Source organism: Liolophura sinensis, chromosome 8 (assembly GCF_032854445.1).
Source record: "Liolophura sinensis isolate JHLJ2023 chromosome 8, CUHK_Ljap_v2, whole genome shotgun sequence".
Lineage (NCBI taxonomy): Eukaryota > Metazoa > Mollusca > Polyplacophora > Chitonida > Chitonidae > Liolophura > Liolophura sinensis.
The window spans coordinates 24296583-24318316 of NC_088302.1; positions in this window are offsets into that span (position 1 = coordinate 24296583).

The following is a 21734-nucleotide window of genomic DNA, read 5'->3' on the forward strand; positions in this document are numbered from 1 at the left end:
AGATTGGATTATGCTTTCGTATTACACTGACCCCATCAGTGAAAGTCGCGAGGGATGAAGTCTTGAGATTCCCCTCAGACACTCTTCTAATTAGACGATCACAAGACTCGGTCACGCCGTGAGACTCGTCTTCTTGACCAGGTGAGGGCCTGAAGAAAGAACCAAGCACCATTAGAAATAAGCAGACGACAATAATGCTCTTCACTTGCTTCTCCACAGGCAAGGACGCGGTACACAAAGGCTATCCAATCCCTCTGTTCTTTATGAAAAGTGCCTCGGTTAGAGGAAAAAAAACATACACGGCGTGCTTCACTTGAGGGAATTTTCTGTATCCTGTGATAGTACTTCAGGCTATTCGGCTAATTAGACACAGATGATGGCTGACTGAACGCCCACCTCACAGCTAATAAGCTCTCTTTTCAAATGAACTTTGCTCACTGATATCCCTAAAGGAAAACAAGTCACCTGCTACCTTTGTATGACCTGGTTTCTGGACTTGTGCCTCCACATCAGGGACCCCTCACTTCACTTGACGCGGAAAATCAACTTCTGATGAAACATTCTCCCGAAGGATCCAGAATTCAAGTAAAGTCTTTCAGGGTGCCATTATACATTGCATATTTAGACTCAGAAAACTAAACTAACCCGAACTAAATTCTGGGAAAAAAATTGTTAATTTATTATATTTGAATGGTGTTTTACGGCGTACTCAAGAATTTTTCACTTATACAACGGCGGCCAGTACTATGGAATTATGAATCCGGGTATGGCCCGGGTTAAACCCATGGCCATTTGCAGATGGCTGGCAGGCAGGGAAACAGTGTTCATTGTACAACTAACTTATAGATTTTAATGTTTGTAATGGCAAAGATATGTGGCATATCTACACACACTCGTCAGACAACGAGACACATTCAAAGGCAGACAGCACTCCAAAGGTGCCACCCAGCTGAATTTACAAATTTACCCCCACTACATACAAAGACAAAATGCTCCTCATTTCTGTTGTACCTGGTGAAGAATCGTTTAAAGAATTTCCTGGATCTGTATTTCGAATCACCACAAAAAGTTAAATGGACTGGTACCTACTCCAAAGCCGACTGACCTCTTCACAAAAGTTCAGATAAACAGAGCGACAGACAGAGAGACAGACAGACAGAGAGATAGAGAAATAGACTGACAAATAAACGCCAACAAAAAACATAACATTCTGCGAGGAGGTAATAAGGCAGAAATATGATTTGGATAAGCATCACACACATATATGCCAAACAGAACTATTCATGAAACTTTGACTAAATATCACCTGATCTTCTGAAGATCGAGATATCGACAACCTAGTCAGGCGTATTCATTTATTTGGTCGGTGTTTTACGCCATACTTAAGAATATTTCACTTATACAACGGCGACCAGAATTATGGTGGAAGGAAACTGGGCAGATCTAGTCAGGCATAAAACAGTGGTGTATAACAAGGGTTTTAACTTACAGACCTACTCTTTGGAACAACCTGTCCCAGGTCTTCTTTCAATGAAGACAATTCAGAATTTAATGTGAGTGGCGTCCATTTCTATGCTTGTGGATCCCTTGAGGCCCAGACGGACTAAGAAAGAGTCTCGGCATCGATGTACGAGTGAAGCGCAATGAAATAGTCTTGTAACCGAAGATGACCTTCTTTGAAGTTTGCCAGGTAAGCTTTCAGCTGTCCGCTCGTCTTTCCATGCCTGAGGGCATCTGCGTGTAGATGGGCCAGTATCTTGACTAGATCTGACGATGGATTGTAGACATACTGAGTTGATCATCAAAACGATGTAATCATATTTCCATAAGACTAAGTCTTGTTAACTCGTTGTCATCTCTGACCTCACCCTTTTTATGCCCAGTGGCTTTTTTGACAAATAACCGCATGTGTCCTTTTTCCATAATGGAACTGGCCACTTTTCAGGTGTGTGGACCTTTAGAAGTTGTCCGCAGAATCATAAAGCCGTGAAATGATGCCCACCAAGCAACCGGTACATCTGCCAGTTCGATGTTATTTGCTTTTCTGGGTGGGGAGAGAATTAATGTACGAAATTAATTTCCTCTAATAACCTCAGCCCTGAGCACGGCTCGGGTGCCTGCCTATGTAAGGTGGCGGTTAGGAAAGGATAATGAATCTGTCAAAATGCCGGGCTTTTAGCAGCGTATTGACTGGACCGTGCCGCCAGGAGAGCTCCAATAAAGGTCGATAATCCGTGCACTACAGACAGATAACACCGGCACATAAGGTGGCTTGTAGACTGCTGCTCTGGTTACGATAACGCTGCTTTTCTTTGTAGTTTTTGCCAGCCCTGTAATTTCATTTATTCATGTCCATAAAATGTGTCAATTTCTGAACAGATAGAGCCTAATTTACACTCTTGTTGATGGCACTGCTGATACTGGAGCGCTGACGCTTGTAGATTGCTATACTGAGTGTTATTTATGAGAAAGAAGTATACTTGTCAACATACCAGGGCACATTAAAAAATAAAAAAAAACCAAAAAAAAAAAAAACCAAACAAACCCCCCCCCCCCCTTATCCTTAGCCCACAGTCGTACGTGTGAATATAGACTTTACGCAGCCTATAGAAACATGACATTCTGCGAGATCACAGGTTACTTGGAATTCAGAAAAAAACTCCTTTCAAACTCCAAAAATTGACCATACATCAAATCACCGTGTTATTGAATCGTTGAGGAACTGGCTCGGGAAAGTTACCAAAGCCTGATACCATGACTGTCAGTACTCCGCATTACGCCGCCTTGATAGGTCTACATAAGGTGATGTTCATCGGATAATCAAAATCTACTATCGGTATACATCCTGATTACTGGAAGTATATTTAGAAAGAAAAATGGATTGTTTTTATCCAACTAATGGGAAAATGTCTATCAGCATTCCACCTGGTTACTGAAGGTATATTTATGAACAAAAAAAGATTGGTTTTATGCAACTAATTGAAAAATGTGTTACAAGTTCTGGTTATTGGGGAGGGGATTTGTGGAACTTTAATTAACCTTATATAACGCAACTGTTTTCCGGACAGAGGAATTATTCACTAGCGGTAATGTACGCTGAAAATTACTAACAGCAGAAAGGTAATAATCGGGTACATTTTCCCGCTCAGTGGCGATTCGGTTCCAAGCTGACCTGACTATTGTTCTCTTGCAATGAATGAGAACTACGTTTCCAGTTTGCACACTAAACTTCATCACAAATGTGGTAACTAACAACAATCTTTGATCCGAATTACTATCTTCGGAAAAGGTTCCACATTGCATCAGTGTAATTGTAATTATTTCACTGATTGTAAATAGTGAAGAATTACAGCATCTCTACGTAAATGTCAAACTTTACACGAGCTTTCGCTTCCCATTCCGGATCATAACAAGCGAATTTATAGGTGATTAAGATCTCGGCATGAGAGCTGGTGTAACATTTGAAATTTACGTGGAGATTGACGTCTTTATTAGCATCGCCATGGTTTTATGAGTGGTGAAAACTCGGGGTACACCAGTACACCAGTGACATTTTACAAATTATTGACATACTTTCCCACGTGTGAGGTACAGATGTCACAAACTGACAAATGCTGCTCCACGACTGTCGCCCACCGCTTTTTGTTATGCATCAAAACATCTTGAACACTGACAGCCGCTCCTTGTATTTCCTAGAAATTGTTTTAACCACTTCGTCTTGTGGACCACTCGCAAATACGTTAGATTGCTTATTAATTCTCAGTTTATTCTGATGCAACTCCAAAATCCTGACCAATGCGTTCTGTAAACTTTGTGAAAATTGTAATTATCTATTACGTTGCATCTCTTGAAGCTGTTTGATACTTTTCCAGTAAAGGCGACGACTAAAGACTCCCAAAGCGCGTTGTATTTGCTCTCCTCATAGATGCCACTCTAGGCAAGGCATCCCAATAACCTATGTAGCTGGAGAATTTGTTTACTTTTGTCTGGGACGGTCAGGAGCTGTGAAATGATTATTTAATGACAATCTAGACTGTTTTATTAGCCGAGCTGGAAACCCTGTAGCGGGTTTACCAGGCAGCTGGGAACCCCCGACCTATAATAGCATACTGAGTGTCTCCAGGCTTGTTGCCACGCAAGTAGAACACCCTTTGTGAAAGGATTCTGGGTTATTCCAGTTACTCTGGTTTCCTACACCATCAAAACAACTAGCCTTCGTATAGTTGAAATATGAAATGGGCGATATTAAAAAACCAATCAAGCAATGAATCATTTAGTCATGAGTGGATTTTTTAAACTGAAAATAAAAATCCTCTACAAAAATAAAATGAACTGGTACTTTGCCCTTAATTTGAGACGGCATATAGGGCTGACACGCAACCATTTTGTAACAAAAAATTCAAGTTATGAGTTCAAAGAGCAAATGACAAATAATCGATTTTTACATCTCATTGATGGCAATAACAGAATTCACAGAGGGAGCAGAGTAGCAAACAGCGAACTATATGATAGGAGTGGAGAGGCAACGTAATGGCGTCCTATTATGATGACGATATGCGTTCGTTACAATGTCACATGCAATCAACAACATGCACGAGGACGAAAAAGCCAGAAGTGACGGTTTTCTCTCAAAAAGTAATAAAATTTCTTCGAGGCTTCGCCTAGTGGTCATTACGATGCGACGTTTTTGTTTGAAGCCTTCTCAAAATGCAATTTCTATCGATCTACATGCCAGTAATTCAGGTTTTAAAAAGTTATATTTTTATGACATCAAATTTACAAATGGAAAAGAGGATTGACACTGTCACTTGAAATCTTAAAATTCGGACGTAAACACCAAAAAATTGAGTTGTATTTTCTTATCATCCACCTTTTCGTTCATAAAATAATAACTTGGGTTTAACATTTTAAAATATCACTTAAGGTGCTGTCCATTTTCGATGCCAGAGCAGATGTTGTCACTGATATTCTTTTATGATTCACATAAATGCGATCTTGTCACATGAATTCCGCATCTGTTAGAATAGTTTTTGGCTCGTTAAAAGTGATTGCATGTATGGAATTCATAAATCATATCCGTATAAAATAAATTTCGCTATTTGACTCGTGGTTAACTATGCACTGAAAAAAGCCTCCCTTTATATGTTGACCTTAACGTTTAGGGCTTTAGAGAATTAAAGTAAATCCTTTCCAAGTAACTGACAAACCTCCTGACTTTAAGAAGTTAAACTTTGGGTATGACCTACTGGATCAGTTTTCTGTTTCAGTTTTTTGGGGTGTGACCTACACGGCCTCATTTTACCGTCTGAGCCAGTAAGGATGCTCGTATGTTGTATATTCTGCCCCGCTGTCAGTTCGGGGCCGTCTGCAAATATACATGTTAAACAGAGAAGACAACATCGAGTGTGTCACGCAAAATACCGACGGGTATGTTTACCTCCCGGAGTAATACACTGTCGCGGCTTATTTCTGCTTGAAATCTGCTGGTTTTACCACTTTTTCTTCAATATGTTACAGTTCGTGTGTGTTTATTATCAATAATATATCCGCAGATTATAAGCCATATCCCTGAATGGAATTGGTTTAATCGGTTCTTGGGGAAGACTATTATTGGCTTGGTCAGTGAGGCTGCGTGTCGAATCCAATACCGGCTCCCTTTTGGCTAAGGCTTATTTATTTATTTGATTGGCGTTTTACGTCGTACTCCAGAATATTTCATTTATATGATGGCGACCAGTCAAATTACGTCAAATTGTCGCTCTCCTTGAACCAGTGAAATTCGACAGAAGATACCAATGGAAATCAAACGTATTCAGGAGAACATAACGGTTTTTAAGAAAAATGTTAGACACAGACGGAAAAGCCAAATTAAAGATCAGAAAGAAAACTAAAGAGGCACCAAAGACAATTACTAATCGACACTGCGTGATAATCCTCGTCATTAATTATGGTGCCTGAACTTGGTAATGTAAATTACTCTTTGAAAAAAAGCTGTATTTATAAGTACCATCAGGCAGAATTCTTATGTACGTTTGTTTTCTTCTTCTTGAACGGTACAATACAACCTCGCTATAGACAGATGAAGACATGATTTCTTCGTCAGTCACAGTAATGATCAGGAACATTTATCACCAAGCAACCATTTGGCTGTCTGTAATTATGCTCTTTCCAAATCAGTCGTCTTATTTTTCGATCTGGTTCTCTCCTCCGGTACAAATGCCAGTATATGAAAATAGGAAGATATATATTTGGTACGTGCTGATCCTGATTGATCATGAGGATTTTCCACTGATGCAGTTTGTGTACAAAATTGAGAAATTCAGCTTCTCAATGTGAATTGTCTTCAAGCTGATAGGACTTACAAGTTCCCCACAAGTCTTTCTCATAACATGCAAATCTCGCTCCAAAGCGTTATTTCGCCTTAAATGAATTTCAAACTAATTACCACGTTTAAGTTCTGTTTTAGAATTGGAGACTGGGATGAGCTACGACCAGGTAAAGCTCCTCGAGTGCTTGGCGAGAATGGTTGCTTGCATGACCGTCCGATTATCTATGGCACGACTGGCTGCTCGTGATCTCGCATACCCGACTCGTTAGAGATCGGAACATATTCATCATAGCAGTCATTAACGTCCTGTGTAAGCTAACGCTGTATCTATTTTCCCTGGCTTGTTAACCTGCGAAAGCGGCTCTTAGAAAATCGGATGGAGCATCACACATAAATCACATGTATCCTCTATCACTGAGTGGCAGAAATGGAGCCTCTGGAAATGCGCCCTCCTGGGATTTATACCAAGCTACGATTGGCCAGCAGAAAACTCTGCTATGTAATTATTGCCCTTTTCCGCCACCATAAATCATGGGTCTAATGGCCGCCATTGAATCTAAGTACTAACAGCATAAGTGGACAAAGGGCCGATTTCTGGTTAATCGAATCCCGGAACGTCTTTTTCCATGTTTACAGGAGATTAATGGCGCTTCCATTTGACCAGTAAATATTTTATACATCGCCGTGGTTAATGATCAGAGAATGATCCTGGCCCACACAAGGGTAAGATGAGGACAAATTGCCCAGTCCACAACTTCAACCACAAGGAAATCTTCTGTTGAGTGAGGTGGTAAAGCGCCCATATATAAAAACGCTTCAGCCATGATTGCGTCTATACCTATGCTAATTTTCCAGCTGTGTTAAGCTTTTTGCTCAATATTTTTAACTGTGACTAAGCAGCAATTGCGAATTTGAGGTTGGTTTTTATACAAATGGTAAGCCCACTTACTGTATGTATCTGTATGTATGCTTGGGGCTTTCTTTCGTACTTTCAGTCATATGTCGACCAGCAGTCATGAGGTGTGTGAATATCAAAGTACTATCGCCTCATAAGTATCATGCCGAGGACACCAGACATGACACACCTCCCCGTCACATTATACTGACACCGGGCCAACTCGCCTTTTTCCTTGCCCTAACCGCTCAGCACTGAGCGCCAAGTAACAAGTACCATTTTAGTCTTTTGTATGACTATACCCGGCTTTGATCCCAGATCTTCCGACTTAGAGGTGGAAACCACTATACCACCAAAGCGGCATATATAGTACTAAACTACTTGATATCATTGTTATTTGCTTCTATTTTGAAGGTGTCGATAATCGTGACGGTATTTGACCGTTTCCTGATGATGAACAGTATACAAAAATCAGATTAAAGGCTTACATAAATATTTATAATTACATATGGCATCAAATGAAGTCAACAAGACATTTGACATTGCCTTCTTGATGCATTTTTGTCCATTGTTTCTACTACCCCGCAGCTAAAGAAGTTTGTTTAGCCAGGCAGCCAGCCAGCCAGTCAATCACCGCAGGGAATGTTATAGATGGTAACGGCATTTGATGTGGCTGGCACAGGTTAGATATACACAATGTTGTTAAAGTTTTGAGATCTGTTAATCATGTAAATTTTCAGAAGATTCCAGTATATCTTGCCGAATCGATTGAACCTGAGTTTACTTATTCTTTTAATTCAATCAATGCACTTTATAAACCTTTTTATAGGATAAAATCTGATATCTACCAACAGGAAGTCTTTTCCAAAGAGAGTACACAAGGAGGAACAATGGAGGATGAGAAATTGGTTGGTTTGACGGCGGAGTTCCTTTAAATATGTAGCTCTATGTTGTTCGCCATCATGCCAAATCGTGAATTATATACGTTTTTGTTAGGTTATTACCCAGCATTCCGAAGTAACCAAACCGGAAAAGGATCTGATAGATGAAATCAACGATTCCGACACATGTAGCTCTCTGATGTCGATTAGCCTCCAGTACATAGCATTCTGGTATGTAGTGGGCCAGGCTAGTATAGATGTAGATTACATTCCCGGCCCCTACAGCACCTGTTCTTATGTTCTGTTGGTTTAGCAGATGAAGCCTTAAGGCAGCGCAGGAACTGTAACTCAAGTACTAAGCCTATCTGTCATCACGATAGTGGTTCCCTTTGGGCGTTTGTTCTGTTTGGGACAGGTTCTAGTATCTACGAAAAATCTATATCCCCAACCCCTTAAACAGGTCAGAGGATCGGAATGCGCATGCGTAAGGAACTGACAAACACCACTAAAGCCATTTATATGTTTGTCTTCAGGAAATGATCTCTGTAAAATCGATTCCACCAACTTGGTCGACCTTAAAAATCGTAACTTGACCCGGAAACGGAAAATAAGATCAAACATCCACGGACTAACGAACTAATCCAGTTGTCTGTGCCGGTTCAAGTTTAAGTGAAGAGGCTCTGATCAACGTATTAGGTATATGCACAAATTAGACATGCCAGAACCTTCGCAAGAAGATACCTGGATGTACGACTCATCTTTCACTGATGCCGAAAGGCATCTTGATAACAGCAGATTTACATCAAGCTCACCATGTAAGATATACATCACATCAGTTCCTATCATAAACACTGAAACTTACGCATATATGTGCGTAAATCTTTGCCCGATGAGAAAACAAGACGGCTTTACCAAAATATATCTCTTTACAGAAGTTCCTATTGCAGGGATGTTCTCATCAGTTTTTGTTGTGGGGAGAGTGGACGAAAGGAAGTCAAGTCTTCATGACAGCTAATGCGGTAAAACAATTGGTCATTAGTTCAGCCAATCAAATCGGCTTTGTGGGGTTTACCGTTATTACATTAAACGTATCTTACTTTAGACGGAGATGTTTTTTTGTGAATCTATGATCACTTATCGGCTGCTTTTAATTTTGTGGAGATAATATTTACACGAACTACTTAACTGAAGTTTTGGCGTAGTTTAAGCCATTCAAAATTACCGTGATACTTAACTACAATCTGAATTTAAAAAAGGCTAACATCAGCACAAATAATAAATATATATATCAATATAAATACACAGTCTGCTTTGAAAGCGTCATCATGATGGGGTTATATGTAGATGTACAAGTGAAGGTTTCATCGCATGTATACGCTAAGCCATGAGTACTTAGCGCTTAAATCTCAAAAGGCTTTGTTCAAAAAACTTATTTTCTTCTTCTAAGACAAATTCCTCTATCAGTATCCTCCAACAGCTATATTTGTAAACCTTTGCAAAGTAAGCTTACCCGAGGTATTCTTTGTTGTAAAACATACCGCGCAGACTTCTGTGATAAGCAGATACTCAAGTCCCTCACCATAACTCAGTGAGACAGATTCAAAAGAATAGGATCCCAAGGCTATGTACAGATCTGCTCCACGTGATAACCAAGTACAACGTTAAACCCCAAGCTCTCACTCACTCACGAGATAACCGAAGTGTTTCTGGCCAGACGGTTGCGATGTAGATATAGACAGCTGCTATACAGAAGCAGCCGTCAATGTTAATTGTTGTCAGGTAACTCCTCTTCCAGTTTAAAGGGTTTTTGAGGAGATATTGTATATCCTGACAGCTAGCCTCCATCTCACAGGCATAAGTAGCACAGACATCTAGACAAATACACTTAACCAGGTATAACACGCGAAATGTGATCTTGACTGAGACAGTTATTCAGCGAATCCCGTCAGTGATAGCAGAGACTACGTTGCATACGTGACGTCCAGAGGACGAAAATACTGCTGTTTGTGGCTTCTTTTGGGCTATGTCCAAAACTGTAAAGTATTTGTCCGGAAATTAGCTCGTCTGTTTAGGCGGCTCTGTTAACAAGTACTGGCAATTTCTCGTCATCTCAGTTGTGAATGAAGAAAAAATGGAGGCTCTACAAAACGTCATTCATGTAAGACGACAACAACGTCACTACTGCTGCGTTGTTCAAGAGATGCTTATCATAACCGATGGCGCAGTTGGTAGAGCGTCCCCTTCTGGAGCGGTAGATCCAGGGTAAATCCTGGGTCGGGTCACACTTAAGACAATTGGCGTTCAGCATGAAGGGGATAGTGCCACAACTGGTTGACCCGCATCAGTATAATATGTATACTCACTGAAAAATTGTTATATACGACTTTAAACACTAAGCACCCACCCACTCACCCACTCAAGAGATGCTGAAGAGGGAAGCGTATCTTTGAATTGAGGTAAATTGACAAGAGGCCGTATTTCACCGGTTATGTGTGACCATTTGTCAGATATCACACTGTGGTCATTGCTTTAGTTGTACTTTATGTGCTGTACGTCATTAGTTATACTGAACGACGGCATAGAACATAGTAAAGGTTTAGGAGTCGTTTTCATTCTTTGTAAGCGTATATATGGCTTCAAGTGTCAAAACAAAATAATATTTTTTATCTATAATCGCAAGGCACATATCCAAAACAAGAATCATTACTCTTTTAGAAAAATAGAAACATAGACAATTTTTGAAGAATAACGCCAATTATTTACTAGGAGTCAGGGAGTGATCAAGAACAGAAATTATTTCTCAGAATAAAAACTTTGAAACGGTAAGCAAAATTAAAATATTATTATAATTTAGAAAACACATCACATACATATTCAACGGGTGTACAAACCAAATACTCAAAATATAATAGTCGTTTTAAATGGAATTTTTTGTTTTGAATGCTTCATTTTGAATGTGCTACCATATGTAAGTAGGAGCCAGCTGGTAGAACTGACAGTATACGGGAAAATCGACCTCTATCACAGCTACTGAGTGATTAACCCAGACAATATACTTAATGACGATCGCAAATGGGGCAACAATTTCTACCAATTTCATCTGTGATCTATATAATACCGCTAATGAATCTGGAACCCTGCCGAGCTACAGCATTTATCACTTTCCCCTTAACCATCTGTACTTTTCCACTCAACCCATGCAGAAATTTTTTGTGGAATAATTAACTCCAACTGTCAACTTAAGTGTTGGGCTTGGCTCGGAAGCCTTGGCAACCGTCATGCAAGCCACTGGTTGGGTAAGCAATTCTTTGATGAGCTAAATACAGAGACCAAGCTAAAAATCCATTAAGCCGGATCAAATTGCGTAATAACTATATTAAATAAACCAGTCGCTGTGCACAGTTTATTAAACAGACGGAATTAGGTTAAATCCCGAGCCATTGTATACTTTCCAGAAGTAAATTGTGGGTATCGTCTTGTTAACAAGACGTCAATGAAGGTACTCCACTTTCTTTACAAGAGGTATTGAGCGAAGAAAAGGAAACAGTGGTCAGCAGAAGATAATATCTTCTTATCTCCTGTACGTGGCAGATACAGGAGTAGTCCTACGTAAATGAGGCTACCATTCATAAATTTATAAGTAATCTGTCGACGTCTGAGAATTCGAACAGATTGTTTTCCTCCACCTGGTTCAAATCCGCTAATCGAAAGTCTGGCTATGCCATGGTTGGTTTCTCAAGACGTTTTGTATTGTTCGGATTGCGTTACTGTCATTGATACAAGATACAAAATCTATTAAATCTATTTAAGTCCCGTACATCACTTGCTGGGTTCATTCTACTCTAAAGGACATGGTACATTACATAATATATCGATTGCTGTCGATAATTCGTCTGTATACCCTTAAAGTACCGCCGTTTAGGATGGTGTCCAGTGGTGCGAAATGATTCTTCTAAAAGATCCATTTAAAATAAGTGAAGCCAAAAATGTCAATTGTTTGCTTCATCGCCTTGCTGTGACTAAATGGTTATAACGTGAGGATGTGGAAGCTTTGTTACCTTGGTCACTGCGGGGTTGGTGTTTGCTACTTCACACACAACCCGCTCTCCACTATTTAGTTTTCGCCATTCAACCGGTACGGGGCGACCCATGCTGCGTTTACCAAAGGAATTTTCATTGCTCGGGCGATAGATATGTGAATGTACAAAAGCTGTGTTAAAAAGTTTCCGTCTTCATTTCCCGCCATCCTCTGATGGCAATGATTGGAGTAGATTTTGCATATTGCAATTTGCGTCTGGCGATGGTCATTTCTTGGAACAAAAACTTTGCACTGGTAATACCCTTGAATAACATAAGTTTATTATCACACCATCACCTCATAATCATTTTCTTAATTATATATAAAATGACTGATTTTTATACCAGAAATGACGAATCGGAGAAATATATGGTTGATTTCTTTGTAGGCCTATGCGCTTAGAAAGACATTTAAATTTGCTTGTACCCAATGCTTTAGAATGACTGGCTTTGTATAAGTGAAAATTATTAAACAGCAATTAATGAAATAAATAAACAAATATCCTTGTTCCTAACATTAATTCATTGGAACAAGAGCTTTATCCAGTAGGTATGGGTTAGCAGACCAAGCAGGCCACTGTTTTCAGTATGATGGAAGCATATAATGTGAATACGCTCAAAAAGATATTAAAGAAAAAGCTCGAATGACGAAATGTCGAATATTCTTCACCTTTGGAAATTTGTAGTTTAGAATAACAGTTGCTACAACATGTTCCTTATATTATGTCTCGGTGCATTCTTCCACACAACGAATAAATACTTCGCTGTGAGTTCAAGTCCAGCTCATAATGACTTCCTCTCCGGCCGTAGGTGGGAAGGTCTGCCAGCAACCTGCCGATGGTCGTGGGTTTCCCCCCGGGCTCTGCCCGGCTTCCTTCCACCATGATGCTGGCTGCCGTCGTATAAGTGAAATATTCTTGGGTACGGCCTAAAACACCAATTAAATAAATAGAATAAAAAAAAAAAAACGAAAAAAAAAAACTGTTCACGTAAAGTCTTTTTTCTTCAACTCTGCTGACAATACTGCTGGCATTTAAGTCCTGCAAGATATCAATCTTTGTTATTAATTTGATGGAGTGGCTTTTTCATGTGTATGACGTCGTGGTACATTACACAGTTTCTACATTCAGGTTACTAAACCGTTACCTAGACATTTTTGTATTTCCATAACGAGATTATGGTGCTGACTGCATTAATGTAACAGGACTTTCGGGATTGCACATTGGGCAACGGTATTACGGACGACTACCCGAAATGTGATTTGGTCATCTTAACTGTGAAATATTTATCCTTGGTGGCAAGTCGTAAGCTATACACGTACCAAAGCAGCAATGGCCGGTGGACTGCCAGACAATTGGACTTACCTCGACCAAAGATTCAGGTTAACGGTATCAAAGAAAGCTAACGGGATTCGGCATAATAGATCAGGTGATGTGCTATATAAGGGTCAAGTGAGTTTTCCCTTTGTTCGATCATCGTCAAAGATTCATTTCAGTCAGATTCCTATGGGTATACATAGCAATACCGCAGGGGTAATGAAATGGCAAAGTTTCTTCTGTAATCCATAACCGATTTTATACACAAAGCCTATCCAGTTTTTTTTTGACCAAGCAGGATATAATATTTGTAAAAAGTTTGTGCGGGTTTGAATATATATTTTATATGCAGATACTTTGGAGTTTTCTTTGAAAAAGGGCATTTTTTCATTTATACGAAAGGGTGTATTAAAGAAAGTGAAGTGGCTGGGGAAAATTACTTCCTTGCGCTAGGTACATCTATCTGACCAACATAAAACCGGATTCAAACTTGCGAGAGCTGGATTCGAGCCTGCGACGTCATTAGTCAGGAAGTTCAATCAACTGTAGCGAGAACACAGAGATTTTGAAAGAAAAGATACCACAGCCATTTGTTAAATTTGTTTGTTTATCTATCTGACTGGTGTTCTACTCAGATATTTTCCCCTTATAATTTCATCGATGGAGGAAATCAGAGTGCCCAAGATAAACCACTAACCTGGGGCAAGTTTCCAAAGAGTGACGTACAGACTCGTATTTCATGTTGGTGTAAAACAAATTGTATTTAGCTGAAGTCAGCCTGCGTTAACAGCTATACAAGCTTACTGGACCGCGCAATGTCCTTAAGGTTAAACAGTGCGATCGGGGAATTTTGAAATTCTATTTCCACGGCCGCGGTTGAACCCACGCATTGTAGTCATCGTACTTGGAAGTCTTGCATTTACCACTTAGCCAGGTCACGCTCCTGCCATTCATACAGTGTCTGTGGACAAATCACCACGTAAATATAACGATGGCGTCTTTTATAACTTCTATGTATACTGCACAGCATCCGGGTACATGGAATTTACTTTCATTTATTCCCTCAGATTGTATAATAAATTATATTTGACCGTCCTTATGCATCGAGTGTAATGAATCCCAAGGCGTCAAACGTCTGTGTGTCAGATGACAATGTGCCGTAGCGAATATGTCAGATGTCAATGTGTCGAATGTAATGATGTCAAAGATCAATGTTTCGAACAAATGGGGCCGATGTCTTTGTGTCGAATGAAAATGTGTCAAATTCCAATGTGTCGAATACTAAGGAGTATAATGCCTTTACTTGAAACGGAAATATGAGAAAAGCATATATTTATTTATTTGATTGGTGTTTTACGGCGTGCTCAGGGATGTTTCACATAAGACGGCGGTCAGTATTCTCGTGGGAGGAAACCCGGCAGAACGGGAAGAAATCAGACAGAAGCCCACGACTATGCGCAGGTGTAAAGCAGACCTTTTCGTGTACGGCAGGGAGATGAACTCAGCATGAACTCACAGGGATTGTATTGGTCATTGTGCTAAGCCAGCAAGTTAATCACTAGGGGCCAAGGAGGCCCCTACGTGAAATGTTAAAGTCTCAAATAGGTGTTGAATGTCAGTGTTTAAAAGACCCATGAAAAGGCTTGTGTTTATATGTGACGAAAAGTAAAGAAAAAAGTGAGCTAACGTGAACGGCAACAAGCTGACGTCCAGTATCAATATCCCGTTACTTTTCTGTGGATCCCCAAGATTACGAGCTCGATCCTGACTTGGGTGACCCACGACTGTTGAGAGCCCAGAGCAGTAAGCAATCTGACAACAAACACCTGTTCAGAAAAAATATCAATACACTATGTTCAGACAATCTACCAATACAATATAGGTAATGAAGGATAAGGCTGGTTTTTATGATTTGACTGAAGATAACTGTTTTGACCGACCGAAATGAGGCACCAAAATGGATCAATAATCGCAAGAATTCCGTATTTAAGCGAATATTACGCACTTGAAAGGAATTCGTTACTCCATTAGGAGGATAACTACTGCGTGAACTGTGATGTAACGCTGGCAATAACAACACAGTCTGCAGCCTGAACTGCATGACGTAACACTGACAACAGCGGTACAGTCCACAGCGTGAACTGTATGACGTAACACTTCCAACAACAGCACAGCCCACAGCGTGAAATGTGTGACATAGCACTGAAAATAAAGCACAGTGAACAACGTGGACTGTATGACATTGTGCTGGCAAGAACAACACACTCCACAGCGTGAACTGTGTGACATAACACTGGCAACAACAGCACACATCACAGCCTGGACTGTTTGACATAGCACTGGCAACAACGCACAGTGCACAGCGTGGACTGTGTGGCATAGCACTGACAATAATGGTACAATCCACAGCGTGAAATGTGTGACGTGTCACGAGAAACAACAGCACAGTCGACAGCGTGAAATGTGTGACGTAACACTGACAACAACAACACAGTCCACAGCCTGAACTGCGTGACATAGCACTGACAACAACAGTACATAGCGCGAACTGTGTGAAATAACACCGGAAACAACAGCACATTGTGAAAAGAGTTAAAGAACACAACTGTTGGTGGAAGTAACAAGCACATAAATATGGAGGAATACAGTATAAAGTAAACCCAGAAACATTTATCATATGGTCACACGTATCCCTCTTCGTCCGTTAACCCCATGTAACTGTTCTGTACATACTGACAAAGTACCCGCCCCCTAGCGCCCAGCAATACCAATAGCGTGCAGTGCTAGTACGGGCTCAACTATGATACATGCAGGAAATGCAAGACATGCGCACACACTGTACATGGATGTGACGATTTCTGCAGAAAAAAAATTGGGAATGTTCAGATCAATATACTTGATTGGCATTATAGATCCGCCGATGAAAGAAAGTCTCATTGGGAAGCAAAGTGCATGTAATATACTTGTTTGGCATACAGATCCGCCCATGTAAGATAGTCTCATTGGGAAGGAAAGTGCATGTAATATACTTGATTGGCATTATAGATCCGCCGATGAAAGAAAGTCTCATTGGGAAGCAAAGTACATGTAATATACTTGTTTGGCATACAGATCCGCCCATGTAAGATAGTCTCATTGGGAAAGAAAGTGCATGTAATATACTTGGTTGGCATTATAGATCCGCTCATGAAAGAAAGTCTCACTGGGAAGGAAAGTGCATGTAATATACTTGATTGGCATTATAGATCCGCCCATGTAAGATAGTCTCATTGGGAAGGAAAGTGCATGTAATATACTTGTTTGGCATACAGATCCGCCCATGTAAGATAGTCTTATTGGGAAGGAAAGTGCATGTAATATACTTGATTGGCATTATAGATCCGCCCATGTAAGAAAGTCTCATTGGGAAGGAAAGTGCATGTAATATACTTGATTGGCATACAGATCCGCCCATGTAAGAAAGTCTCATTGGGAAGGAAAGTGCATGTAATATACCTGATTGGCATTATAGATCCGCCCATGTAAGAAAGTCTCATTGGGAAGGAAAGTGCATGTAATATACTTGATTGGAATTATGAATCCGCCCATGTAAAAAAGTCTCATTGGGAAGGAAAGTGCATGTAATAGGGTGCTATACTGCTTTCTCTGCTTGTACATATATAATTTAAGCACTGCTTGGCTTATAGCTCATAACTTGAACATTGTCATCAAAAGAAATCAAGAGTGAGTGAGTGCTTTGGGTTTAAACATCGTACTTTTAACGCTTAAACGTGTGCCTCCTTGTTGCAGGACGGATTTCCACTTCTCTTTTATCTAGTGCTGCTTCACTGAGAAGACTTACCGCTGCCCCATCCGAGCAATTATACTGATACGGGTCAACCAGTCGTTGCACTTCCCCTTAATGCTAAACGTCAAGCGTGGAAGCTACAACTTCCTCTATTCAGATCTTAGGTGTGACCCAACCCGGGATTGACCCTGGATCTACCGCTCCCAAAGCGGCCACTCTCTCAACTGGGGACAACAACATCTATAAACTTGTTGAATATCATTAGTTATGCTCCTTATGCACGAGTCTCTGAAATAAATATGATATACAACATTTTCATCGAGAAAAACTTAGCATGCGTCAAGCGTGTTGGGCAGGTCACATCTAAAAATAGTTAAGCAATACACTTTTCGTCAGAGGCTGTAAATGTTTCACGACCAGTCACCAAGGTTTGAATTATTCAGTTTGTTACCCACATAACACCTGGTTAGTTCTGTAATATCACCTGTTTTTGTTCTTCGTGTGCACTCCCCGGGCATTACAGTGCTGGTACATCGTTAAACTCAAACCTCAACGACCAGCACGCAACAAACACTACAACAGAGTCCGATGGCGTCCTCAGTGGCAAGAAAAGCAATTTTCAAATTGGTATTCAACCAAAAGAAAACGTTTTTTACATATTATGTTTACTTGTTTATTTGATTAGTGGCAATGGCTTTTTTAAAATTATTTTTCTTATAAGACGGCGTGAGTGTTGAAAGGTGAATGAAGTCAGAACATCAGCTGTACATCTGTTGTACCCAGACACTTCCTGAAAGAAGAAGGCATGTCGACGAGAGATGGATTTGAATTTTTATTTATTGGTGTTTTTAATAGTATTGTTTTCTTCTTCTTTTAAAACTCTTCCGTCGATGGCAGTCATATTGCAAGGCATATTATCTTTAGTGTTACATAAGCATGGAATGCTTTGACTTTTATACCGCTCGACTGCCGATGGTAGGCATATTACTTCCCATATAAGGACATAGCATTTACAGAGCATTGCAGGCAAAACATAACCGCAAACATCAGTCAAGGTCTAATTTTACAAATTTGGCACTGGTGATATTCGATCAGACAAAGGGCACAGTGTTGCTACTATCGTTGCCCCTTAATAAAACCAGCTCCATTAGGCTCCACCTCACCAAACATATCTCTTTAAATACAACAAAATCATACAGGGAATGTCACGCTTTGTTTTTGTTGCTGTAAACTTACAATTAACGGAAAGTTAGATTCGCGAAATACACTATTCCTAGACTATTGCTTAGGAAAGAATTTTTCACATATACAACGGCTGTCAGGTTAAGTGTGGAGGAAACTGGAACGCTCAGAATAAACTACTACCCTTCACCAGGTACATGACAAAATTTATTGTACAGAATGTCACAGTTTAATGAGCGCGAGCCAGATTCGAACCTGAGCCCTGGCTGCACATAACAAAACTTAATGTTTTAACATGATCAAAGCTAACGATAAATACGTTTCTTTTCCTCCAGTATAGAATATTTCTGAGTGAGTGATAACGTGGTCCTCTTGTGCTAATCTAATCATAAAGGAGAAATTAGCACGAAAGAGCTAAAAGCTTTACAAAGCCTTGCAAAAACGCCAGTCAAACGAACAAGGAAAAAGTTTGATTGCAGAGATCCCGTTTGATTCCTTTGGGTTACTGTAGTGAATCATTTGTACAAATCAAAGGTTACTGTCACTGAAGTGAGAAGAGAATTGTCGAGATTCCAAGCTTCTGGAACAATCACTTAACGAAAATCACTGTTGTCTCCGGGGCAGTGAAATTAGTGAATAAATAGCCCTGGATAAATCTGGGAGTGTCAAAAATAGCAACTCTGCCAGCATCAGCAATCTCTCCAGGGCGCTCCACTAAGGTTTTCACTGGACGCCATCTTTATAGATTAACACGTAACTATAGAAGAACAGGGAATCCTACAGCCGCGTTAATATGCGCTGCAGGAAGAAAATAATGACACGCCTGATCAGGAAGATGTATAAGTCTTTGATCAATATTACATTTTCTTTAGTGGGTAGAACTATAATTCTCAAAGGAAATGTCAGTCCTGTTTCTGGATTTAAAAGCACAGAATACAGACAGAATAAAAAAATACAGAGCAGAAAATGAAATAAGGACGACATCTAAGTCAACGCGTTAACTCTTGTGTTGAGTGTAGAGCTAGTGGATTGAAGTGACCCACTACATAACCACTGTGAGGCGTACCGATCATTCGCCTGCATTACCTTCTGAGAAGGTACATTAAACCATAAAGATAATGGAAGCAAAGCCGACCAAAACGTCCACAGCACTTCCCAAAGCAAACCGGCAACCCACACGCAGAGCTGAGTGAGGAGTATTTGGAATGCCTCTCGCAGTGTAGGCCTCTCTGTTAGCTTGCAAAACGCGGAAAAGAATTTTAGTGTTCAGAACGTTCACTCTGTTATCAAGAAGCACTGGAGCGGGCAAACCTATTCAAAGGTTCGATAGGGTCTAACATAATATCGCAGTTTTACGCAAAAATGCAGCGTGATGATACTTTTAGACATTTTTGTCAGAAATCCAGAACACATCTTATGCACAAGGAAGCAAATGGATAAAATCTGTAGGTATCTATGTGGGTGTGCGTTTATAGACGTTTATTAGCCCAGTGTGTACATTTTAATTCCACTTCACTGCAAGAACACTTTTCCCTCCTAATCACACTATATTGGCAACCTATGTTGTTTTGCCTAAGAAGGTCCATGCAGTCTAATCGAGAGCTTTACAAAGCGTTATTTTCCATTGTCTATCTGCCGTTGGATTTGTGATCACTACATAGAAGCTACGGGCAGTCAATGGCTTTATCTTCTATTTATCTGACAACGGCATATTGCGCGAGAAACCTGCGCGGCGTATCAGGCAGCAATCAAAGGACTCCATTATATATTCTGTTTAGCTTCCTTCCTTTAGTTTCAAAAAGGATGCGAGTTTATGGAAATGATTCGAGCAGTTCTGATCGACGATTCTTCCCGTCCGCAGGCAGCTTCCCGCCCAGGTGATTCCAGCCTTGATAGATTGTAAGCTGTCGTGCATATTTCACGAGCAATTAATATTAGATGACGGCCTGACATAGAAGTCGTTTACATAGAGGATGTGCGGTTTGGCTCTATAATGAGCGCTATCTTCGATTCAGAGACTGTCTTCCGGAAACTTCTTGGTCTTCAAACAGGCCCTGAATACCCGGAGAGCATATAAATATTGTTAAATAAAGTCTATTTTCTCTGTTTAGCAATAAATTTAGGCTTTCTGATTTACAGGCAAATAGAACACTATAAAGTCAAGCATATATCATATGAAATACCGTCAAACACTGTCCAGGAAAATAATTCAAGTTAGATTTTTTTTCGAATTTGATCTATCATGAACTAGTATGTTTCAAGACACATTTGGCAATTGCATTTATAGATCTAAATGTATTTTGAATGATGCAATCCAGCCGTCTGTGTGTGCTATATGGCAAAAGCCTGATGTGATATCACTGATTCCAAAAAGGTCAGAAAAGTCTACGGTAGAATCCAAAGTTTCAAATGCATTTTACTTGTTTCTAAAGAATCTAAAGAAATACTCGATATTTAATAGTCTTTCTTCTGATATATTTCACGTTAGTGTTTTTGTTGCCTTTAACACACTGGTGGCTACCATATATACATTTGTCGACCATTTGGCTGTGGCTATTCTCAGAGCATGGGAAATTCTAAGCAGAATACGGCCATCGGCAATTTCTTCTCAGTATTTACTAAACGAAATTTCTACATAACAGTTAATTTAGGCTTTGTAGCCTAATACACCGTTAGCAAGGATACAGATAGGTCGACTGTTTGGCCCAGGCTTTTTTTTATCCATAACTGAAAATTCCAAACAGACCCCAACCGCGACATGACAGGAATTTTCCAATATGGTCTTTTTATGTACGCTGCGTGGGACTTTAAACTGTAGCAATTAAAGAGTCGACCTTACACAATTTCCAAGCCATTAAAAAACTAATTGCTTGTCATATTTCTGTATTCGGAGGTCTTGTTTTGTAGTTATCCATTTGCTTGGCATTTCTGGTGGTAATAATCCACGTTACGACATGCAATGTTTGCGTTATCAAGTTGCGTTTTTCTTGCTTAAATCAGTAGAGCATCGCATTTCCTGTTTGCCGAAATCCGCTGTAAAATCAAGTTATGCCAAGATACCTAATGGCTATAGCGTCGAAAAAGTATTTTCAGCAGGTCTCGATCTTGAGTTGAATTGTTGTATACTCAGCAGATGTAGTTATATCTTTATTTGACAGCTGTTCAGTGCCATACTCAACAGATGCAGCTATGTTTTATTTGACAGTTGTTTAGTGCCATACTCAACAGATGTAGTTATATCTTTATTTGACAGCTGTTCAGTGCCATA